Here is a 10,169-nt window from a genome sequence, read left to right as displayed (position 1 = left end):
TTTCACAGAGGTTTTCTATACGTATTACTGTAATTTTAAGTTTATACTAAATAGGTCTAGTAAATGCATGCATTCACCAGTCACCTCCAGGAAACAAATGCACATGGCTGGGGTGTGGCTTAGCGCACGTAGGAACATCTGGCCAGCAACTGCAGAAAGTCACACAACAGACAACAGAACCAATTACCTCAAGATGCAGTGTGATCGCATACTAATCATCTGCTGAGCATTGTTTATGAGTAGTGACTCTTGGATTTAAATATGCAGGCTATAGTTGTAGATATGTAATATTACTATTGTGTTTTTCCCAACATATGGCCTATTCACTAAAATTTGTTTAAAGTAACAGTGAATTAATAACAAGCCTGTTAATTTATAAGCAAATCTTGTTTAAAAGCATTTTTAAAGTAACAGCGTGTTAATTTTCACATATGACATACAGACCAGAAATTTTGTCGGTTAAATCTGAAGTCTGTTATATTGTGATCTGCAAAATTGAGGGTTTATACCTAGCCAGTTTTGCTCAGTGGATAGAGCATTGGCCTGCAGACCGAAGGGTCCCGGTTTCAATTCCAGTCAAGGGTCCATACTTCGGTTGCAGGCTCCTTCCCTGCCTGGGCCCTGGTTGGGGCACATGCAGGAGGCAACCAATCGATGTGTTTCTCCTACATTGATATTTCTCTCTGTCTTTCCCTTCCTCTTCCACTCTCCGAAAATCAATGGAAAAATATCCTCGGGTGAGGATTTTTAAAAAAGTAGTAATAATAATAACCTTAAAAAATTTGATGTAGATGAATGGATTAGAAAACTGTGGTACATCTACACGATGGAATACTATGCTGCTGTAAAAGGGAAGGAACTCTTACCATTTGCAACGGCATGGATGGAACTGGAGAGCATTATGCTAAGTGAAATAAGCCAGTCAATGAAGTAAAAATACCACATGATCTCACTCATTCATGGATAATAGAGACCAGTATAAACTTTTGAACAATAATAGATACAGAGGCAGAGCTGCCTCAAACAGATTGTCAAACTGAAGCGGGAAGGCCAGGGAGGGTAGGGGGGCAGGTGGGAGGGGGTTAAGAGATCAACCAAAGGACTTGTATGCATGCATATAAGCATAACCAATGGACATAAGACACTGGGGGATAGGGGAGTCTAGGGGACTGGCAAGGGCGGGGGGAAGAAAAGGACACATATGTAATACCCTTTGTAATACTTTAAGCAATAAAAAATAAATAATAAAAAAAAATTTGAGGATTTACTGTTTTCACACATATTGTCAGACAATATTGATGGCTGTGTAGGATTGCACAGCAAATTAGAAAGGGAAGTCATATTTACTGAGCAAATAATATATGCCAGGCACTATATTGGCAATTTTATAAACAACCTCAATCACAGTAGCAAAAGGAGGTTGGTGGTATTTTCTTGAAGTGGAGGGATCAGGAAACTCAGGGAGGCTAAATAAACTGCCCAAAGTCACATAGTAAGTGGTCCAACCAGGATTCATACTAAGGTTTTGTGACTCCATGGTCGTTTTCCTATATTCCAGTTTTTTGTCAAACTAAAATCATACCTACACACTTTAAGGAAACTAAGTGAAGTCAATAAGGCAGCTTAAGAATGTGGTGATAAACTGGGTTTCCAGCCTTCTGCTGCAGGCTATACCTGTTCCTGATCTCAGTTTACAATCTACTTGAAGAACTCAAATTCCCTACCCCTCTGCACACATAGAAGTTGGAATATATCGTGGTTCTTGTTTGTGGTACCACATAAAATATCAGAGTGATCAGTAAGAACAGGAGCTTGTTTTTGAAATATGGGGAGATCTGCATCCAAGAGGAGAGGAGGAAGGGCATTCCAGGTGGCAAAGACGTATGAATAAGTCTGTAAAGCTTTCTGTGTACACGTGGGAGAGTGTGGCACATTGTCCTGTACATAACCACAATGCTTTGTGACATTTTTCTAGCTGCCTTTTTATATTTCACTTTGTGAGGTAGGTACAGTTTCTAAGCTTATTTTATAGCTAATTAAGAAAATAGGCTTAGAGTAGTGATGTAAATATGCATTGGCTTACAAAACCAGTCTCAACACAATTGGAAAGTAGTCTTTGTATTGTTATAAGCCTTTTCTAATAACTCATATATTGCCATGAATTCATCTGAATTGGGAAAATATAGTTAGTTGGACGAGACCAAATTATTGAGGGTGGGTATTGAAATCTAGGAAATTGCGAGTTAGGTCTTATTGTGGTAGAATTTAGGATGTATTCAAAAGTTCTGGAGCAGATGAATATCTTGATGAAAGTGAATTCAAAGGAATAAATGAGAATGTGTTCAGAAACTGGATTGGGAGGAGGCTAGCAGGAAGAAAGGAGTGACAATATACACTGAGTGGCCAGATTATTGTGACCACCTGACGTTTGTAGGCAAATTAGCTATAATTTTGCACTGAAATTGCTAGAGGGCCAGACCATTATACATAGGGAAGCAGGTTGTTTACCACAACAGTAGAAGTGATTTCTTTCTGAAGATATGGGTAAACAACACGATTTAACAGCCTTTGAACGTGGGATATATTTGAACGTGAGTGGCCAGATTATTATGACCACCCCATCAGTACTTCGTTGGGCCACCTTCTGCCTTCAATAATGTGGCGATTCTTCTTGGCATTGACTCCACCAGATGTTGAAAGGTGATGTGAGGAATCTGACACCATGCCTGATGAATAGCACTGTCCAGTTCTGTGAGATTTGATGGTTGTAGAACCAGCTGCCTGATGGCTCTTTTAACTTTGTCCCACAAATGCTCAATTAGATTGAGATCTGGTGATTGTGGGGGCCACCTAAGCAAGGTAAAGTCTCCCTCATGTTCTTGAAACCACTCCTGCACAATACAAGCACCATGGCATGACGCATTGTCTTGTTGGAAGAAGCCATCTGCATTGGGATACGCCATCAATACGATAGGATGAACTTGATCAGCAATGATACTTAGGTATGTTGTGCTATTCAGACATTGTTCCACTCAAATTAAAGGGCCCAAATCATGCCAGGAAAACATGCCCCAAACCATAACACGGCCCCCACCAGCTTGAAGGGTTGTACTCATGCATGTGGAGTGCATGGTTTCATACTGTTTCCACCAAATTCTCACTCTGCCATCTACATGATGCAACTAGAAACGTGATTCATTGGACCACATGACTTTTTTCCAATGCTCGACTGTCCAATCCTTGTGTTCCTGTGTGAATTGGAGACGTTTTATCCTGGTAACTGCAGACAGCAAAGGTGTTTGAACAGGCCTTTGGCTTCCATATCCCATACGATGCAGTGCACGGCTAATTTGCCTACAAACGTCAGGTGCTCATAATCTGGCCACTCATAATAATATATAGCCCACGTTCAAAGGCTGTTAAATTACATTGTTTACCCATATCTTCAGAAAAAAATCACTTCTGTCTTGGTAAACAACCTGCTTCCCTATTTACAATGTTCTGGCCCTCTAGCAACTTCAGCATGAAATTATAGCTAAATTGCCTATAAACATCAGGTGGTCATAATAGTCTGGCCACTCAGTAATTTCTAACTGGTGGGCCTCGAAGAATAGTGTGTTTCTGATAATGGTTGTGCAGGAGCTGACTTTGGCTATAAAAGTGGTCACATCCTACTGCCGGGGTCCAGCCCCAGCAGTCCAGGGGTTCCCAAAGGAGTGGACGGAGTCGGCGAAGAATGTTTTACATGGAGACAGCGTTCAGAACTCTCTAGCTCTCTTTAGTCTCCGTGGATCTTCCTGTGCCTGGCTGAGGCCACAGAGAAAGATCCTGAGGCAAGCTAAGCCTTTATTTTATAGTGAGAGGTAAACAAGGTAGTGGTTTCCATAGTTACACAGTTCTTGTGAGTTTCACTTGTTTTGGTCACTTCCTGCACTTCCCTCAGCCCATTAACTTCCCAGATAAGATCTAGAGAGCCTCATAAGGTCAAGCCTAATTATGCTAAGAGGACTGTGCCCTCTAAGCTGGGAATTGTTTGTGACTTTACCAACAGGTCAGTCCGAGGCTTAACCCTATATCAGCTCCCCACATCTCACCCTTTTATTTTTTAAGCTACTATAGTGAGAGTTTTTAAGCTACCATAATGACAGTAAAACTTAAAACATCAAACTTAAGCATCAAGAACAAAACTCTGGCTATTAAAACAATAACAAAACAATGCCAATGCAAAACCCAAAACATTTTAAAACTTAAACATAACATTTTTAAAACTAGTAAGAATAATAAAACAATGGCAATGCAAAACAGCAAGAAGTGAGAAATCAAACCACAGTAACATTTTTTCTACCAAATGAAAGTTTCTTTTGCCGATTTACTCAGAGTCCTCTGACTTGGCTGAGAGAGTAGCTTCCACTTCTTGCTTTTCTACCATCTGCTGGGCCTCAGTTGTTAACTTCTTCAGCTGACCCCAAGTCGGTGGTTTGGTTGTCCTTGTTGATCTGGCTAGTGGGTGGTGTTACTGGCAATGGGCTTCCCGAAGTGTCAGCACGTTGTACAGCTGGATCAAAGGGTCCATCAGGGCTGCGTTTGATGGTGGTGTTGGTGTCCGGGGAGGAGTCAGCTGTGCCCTCTGGGTCAGCTGATATGGATGATACTGGGGAGGAGGAGGATGAGATGGAGATGGAAGGTAGTAGAGAGAAAAAGAAGGGAAATCAAAAGAACTACAAGGCATGGAAGTATTTAGAAAAAAGAGGGAGAAGAAAGGGAAGAAGGCAGCATCCTTACACAGCCCTTTCCTTCAGCTGCCCCTTTCCCTGTGGTCCAAGGTAGAAATGGGAAACAAGTCCTGTTGCAGTGAGAGGGCAACTGCTGTCAGCCAGTCTCTGTCTTTACCTGGGTCCTTATCTGAGTTGGGCGTGGGAAGTGGGAAGCAACCATGGGGGCAGGAGACCTCCCTCAGAAGGGGCAAGTGTTCAAGCCCCTGCATAGTTGGGGGTGGTGAGGATCTGTGCCCCAGGATGTCAGGCTCTTGGTACAAGACAACTCCACGTATGGGGCATATACCAGACACTCCCAGTCATGGCAGAAAAGGGAGGTGCCCTTCCTGGAACAGTAGGGTAGGGAGATTCTAGAAAAGGCTGTGTTCAGGAGAGAAGGAGAAAGGCCAAAGAACCAGCAAACAAGTAGTCAGATTTTAAAAAAAGGAAAAAGGAAAGGAGATATGGGGCAAAGCTGGGACACATGGACAGACAAAAAGGAGGCACATGTGATCTTTCCAATAGACAGGTGGTTCCAGCTCAGGGCTGCACATCTGCTGCAGATGGGCACTGGTCAGGTGTGCTAACTCGGCTTCCCAGGGGTGACGGTCCCCAGGATGGAGGTAGAGGCTGCTCCTTCTGGAAAGATACAAAACACAACCTCTTCCCTACATCATTACTAGATCTGGTAAAACTCTTGTCTGGTTTGTGTATCCTTCTACCAGGCTGAGTCGGCAGAGGCTATTGCACAGGAGGCCCAATGCCTTTTGGCTGCTGTACAACCCTCTGCATTGTATTTCCAAAAAATCTAACATATAACATTATTCTCCCCCATTTTTGTTTTATAGAAAAGGTTTATATTGATGGAATTCTGACCATATATACTCCTCTGTATTCATAACTTCCCACTTCAACCCAAAAAGCCGCAGCTTCACATTTCTAACCATGAATTGGCTCCACCCCCGAGCCTCAGCATCTCAAAACAAAATCCCAACTTTGAGTCAAACTGTTAGTTTTTCCTTTTGTGTCAAGAGCTAACTTTGATATGTTAAAACTAAGTAAAATCCACTTACTCAATCCAAAACAGGCATTAAAAAGAAAAACCCCAAAAGCTCTCTTGTATCCATTTTAAGAGTAGGATTGGCGCTTTCCACTATTACCTGAGTCCTGATCTATCACCCCAGGAGAGCTTGCCAATCCTGCACTTTCCCGGGGTGGAAAGGCTGCAGTGGGGTTAAGGATAAGGCTCCTTGGGCCTACCTTCTCCCATGCCTCTACATTTACCTTTCCGGCACCTTTCCTTCCTCAGAAAAGCATGGACACACTTGTATAAAATGTTCCATCTGACTAGGAGTAACCTTAACTCCTCTGCTAGCAAGCATATGTGTTAAAAGATCAGTACAGAGTCTTTTTCCTTTAGACTAAGTATGGCACATCTTCTCAATCTAAGTTCTGTACTATCCACCTTCTTATCCCACTTATCCTCTATATGGGGGTCTGCATCACCCTGGTGGAGTCCTATCCGTCCCGAGTGTGGGGGTTCTCAATGGGGGGGGCTTACCTAGGGGAATCCTGTTCGGCCTGTCCAGGCGCCATATGCTGGGGTCCAGCCCCAGTGGTCCCGGTGTTCCCAAAGGTGTGGACGGGGTCGGCGAAGAATGTTTTACATGGAGACAGCGTTCAGAACTCTCTAGCTCTCTTTAGTCTCCGTGGATCTTCCTGTGCCTGGCTGAGGCCACAGAGAAAGATCCTGAGGCAAGCTGAGCCTTTATTTTATAGTGAGAGGTAAACAAGGTAGTGGTTTCCATAGTTACACAGTTCTTGTGAGTTTCACTTGTTTTGGTCACTTCCTGCACTTCCCTCAGCCCATTAACTTCCCAGATAAGATCTAGAGAGCCTCATAAGGTCAAGCCTAATTATGCTAAGAGGACTGTGCCCTCTAAGCTGGGAATTGTTTGTGACTTTACCAACAGGTCAGTCCGAGGCTTAACCCTATATCAGCTCCCCACAGTTGTGCAGGAGCTGACTTTGGCTATAAAAGTGGTCACATCCTAGAGACAACTGGAAATATGAGTCGGGAGAGTAGTAGAAGTTATAGCTAGAAATCTAAATTTGAGCTTTACTGATCTGATATATATTGAGAGAACACTGTGTTTCAAACAATCCCTTTTTAAATATATTTTTATTGATTTCAGAGAGGACGGGAGAGGAAGAGAGAGATAGAAACATCAATGATGAGAGAGAATCATTGATTGGCCGCCTCCTGCATGCCCCACACTGGGGATCAAGCCTGCAACCCAGGCATGTGCCCCTGACCGGACTCGAACCTGGAACCCTTCAGTCCACAGGCTGACGCTCCATCCACTGAGCCAAACCGACCACGGCATGTTTCAAACAATCTTGATGAAAACCATAGTTGCTAGAGGGCAGTGCTATGAAAAGGAACCGAAAAGATGAGGAGAAGGAAAGAAGGAAGCTAAAAATTATATGCCATGAATTTCTGCATGCTTTCTTCATCTTACACTATCCCTATTAGGGTAGCTACCCTCATTTTTACAGAGGAGGAAGCAGTTTGGATTCAATAAGTGGCAGGGCTAGAATGTGAACACAGCTCTGTCTTAAATCCAAAGCCTATGCACTTCCAGAAATTTCTATACTCTGAAAGCCTAGGTTGTGTGCCTTGCACAAAGTAGGTGTTCAGGAAATGTGTTGAATTAGTTAAAAGTGGATAGTAAATATGTATTACATACTGAGTGTGGGAGAGTCATGAAAAATAAGGATTGAGAACCTGCATTTGGCTATAAGGCATTATTGGTCCCAATATTTTACCACTCTCTGAAACCCTGTTCTTTGCCATGTAATTGGAGTTCCTCTCAGTAAAAGGCAGAACCTATTCCCCCACCCCTTTTTCTAGGTGGGCCTTATGGTTGGATTTGCCTAATAAAATATGGCAAAAGTAATGACGTACCAGTTCTGACATTGAAACTTGAGCTTTTCTGTGTTTACATTTGTCTCTTATTTCTCAGCTATCTCTGTGAGAACAGCTGAGTTAGCCTGCTGGACAAGGAACGGAGCCTAGTCACCTCAGCCAGAGCCATCCTAGATTAGCCCACCACCACTTGACTGCCAGACAAATGAGCCTAGAACTGCTCAGCTTACCCAGCCTATACTGCCAACCTACAGACTCAAGAACTAAATAAATGCTTGTTTTAAGCTACTGAACTTTCAGCCGTTTGATATACAGCATTATAGCAGCAGTATGTAACTGGATATAAAGGCCATTTAAAAAAGAATTTCTCATTGCTTCTCGGCCTTTTGGCTAAGATCAAGTATAGTAAAAAAGAATTTTCCAAAGGTATTTGTTAAGAAATGGAGGCACTGAGTATTGGTTCCTTATTTGTAGTTCTATCAGGCACTGTACATCAGAGATGAAAGAAATTATTGAGATAATTGCTCATTTTACCAATGAAAACCTGAGGTCCAGAAGGGTAAGTAACTTACCCAACTTTATTGGAAGGAACCAGGATAAAACTGAGTTTTATTCATTTCTGGTCCACTGCTCTTTAATATGAGAGCATAGAGAAGTTAAACGGGCTGTAACCTAATGCAAAAAAAAAAAAAAAAAAAAAAAAAGAAGGAAAGAAAGAAAACACTCTTTTTGGTCAGTGGATATGTGCATATTTAAGAATGAAAAAGGGGGCGGCGGTATAGGCAGACACGTCCCAGGTCGTGTCCCTGAGCAAATGGAGTGAGGAGCTGAAACTAGTAACATCCACCCCGAATTGGCGAAATTCCTCAGCTGGCGAGACGGTTTGCAGCCGGGAAGAGCAGAACTCCCCTGGAAAGGTAAAAAAACCCAGGGATTTGGGCAGGAAAGTTTGCCAGACCTCTGAGCCCAGAGAGTCGGAGGGAGACCGCGTGGCAGACAGCCGCGTCCCTTGGGACAGGCACAGCCCCTAACAGGGGAAAGGAGAACCACGGGATTCCTGGCGCTGCCGGGGGAATTGAGAGCTCGGTCTGTGATCACAGAGGACTGAGCCTAAAGGGGGCAGCCTGAAGAGCTGACCAGACCATGCAGTCCCGGTAAGAGAAGAAGCTTACAGAAACCAAGCCTTCCCCGTTTCCGCGGCCGGAGTTTGTTTGTTTGTTTTCACTGAACCCTGTTCATGGGACATTTCGGATACAGACACTCACCTGTGCTGAAGAGAGGGAGAGTGTTCGGAGGAGTGGAATCTGGGGAGAGACTGAGGAGAGAAGGGGGGCCGGGAGAGGTGGCAGCGAATTGAGTGCTGAGACACCCCTGAGCCCAGGACTGAGGCAGCCATTCTCTCCGGAGAGTGAGACTCCTCCCCCCAGCCCCCAGGCAAGGAGCACAGCCACACCCAGATTCCACCCTATAGGAGATCAAGGATTAAAATAACCTGATCAGTCCCTGGGAGTTAATAGGGTCTGGCCTATAGAGGGATTTTCAATCCCAGCAACAACACAGCACTGGTAACTCTTACGCAGCCAGCTCTGGGCAGTGAACTTCCACTGGACAGAGAGGCCCTGTAGCCTCAGAGGCCAACCCCAGAACACTGCCACCCAGAGGCTGACCCACAAACTGACTCTTTGCTAAACACAAAATAAGGCAGTCTGGGAAACAAATGCGGCTTGCTTTAAAATAAGGACTGTGGTTTACAACACAGAGGAACAGTGTATCGCAGGGAAACTCAACACTCTCCTGAATACCTGGCAGGTCTAAGGCGAGCCACACTGAAGAATAGAAGAACCGAAGGACCTTCACTACTGCAATATTTTTTTTTTTTTCACCTTTTAACTAAGAAACCAATTTTTTTTCCTTTTTTTAATTTTTTTTTCTTTTTCTTTTCTTCTTCTTCTTTTTTTTTCTTCTTTTTTCCATCACCTGATTTTACCCTTTTAATTACTACCTTCTTATTTTTAACCAGTATTATTACTGCTACCATTTTACCATTTTTTTTTAAAGTGCCATTTTATTTTCTCTTTATTTTATTTTGGGATTAGTGTTCTCCATTCTATTTTCATCGTTATATTATTGGTTGTTTCTAGTTTGCATTCATCTCCAGGGAGCTGTTGCTGGAAATTATTGGGATTAATGGCTGTTCTATAGGAGTATTCTCCTCATATAAAAAAGTCTCTTCCCCTCTTCCACTTCATTCTCTCTTTTCGCTCTTTTTTTTTCTTTTCCTTTCTTTTCTCGCTTTTACTTTCCCCCCTCCTTTTTCCCAATTTCATTTTTGCACTCCTTTTTTTGGTCCCCAATTTTCTTTTCTTTTTTCTCTTTTCTCTTTTTCTCTTCCTTCTTCCTTATCCCCTAATTCTCTTAATTCAGGTGGTCACCTTTATTTGGGGTTATTAATATCGTGAATATATTTGTGTATAGTGCCTGGTACG

The 10,169-nt window shown here is 43.0% G+C and overlaps 1 pseudogene; it reads left to right on the top strand.

Annotated features, from left to right (window-relative positions):
- Positions 1 to 8,053: 8,053 nt before the first annotated feature.
- Positions 8,054 to 8,197, top strand: LOC118654937 (annotated as a pseudogene).
- The last annotated feature ends 1,972 nt before the right edge of the window (positions 8,198 to 10,169 follow it).

The sequence above is a fragment of the Myotis myotis genome, unplaced genomic scaffold (assembly GCF_014108235.1).
Source record: "Myotis myotis isolate mMyoMyo1 unplaced genomic scaffold, mMyoMyo1.p scaffold_m19_p_4, whole genome shotgun sequence".
NCBI classification, from domain to species: Eukaryota; Metazoa; Chordata; class Mammalia; order Chiroptera; family Vespertilionidae; genus Myotis; species Myotis myotis.
This window is presented reverse-complemented; position numbering and strand designations above follow the sequence as displayed.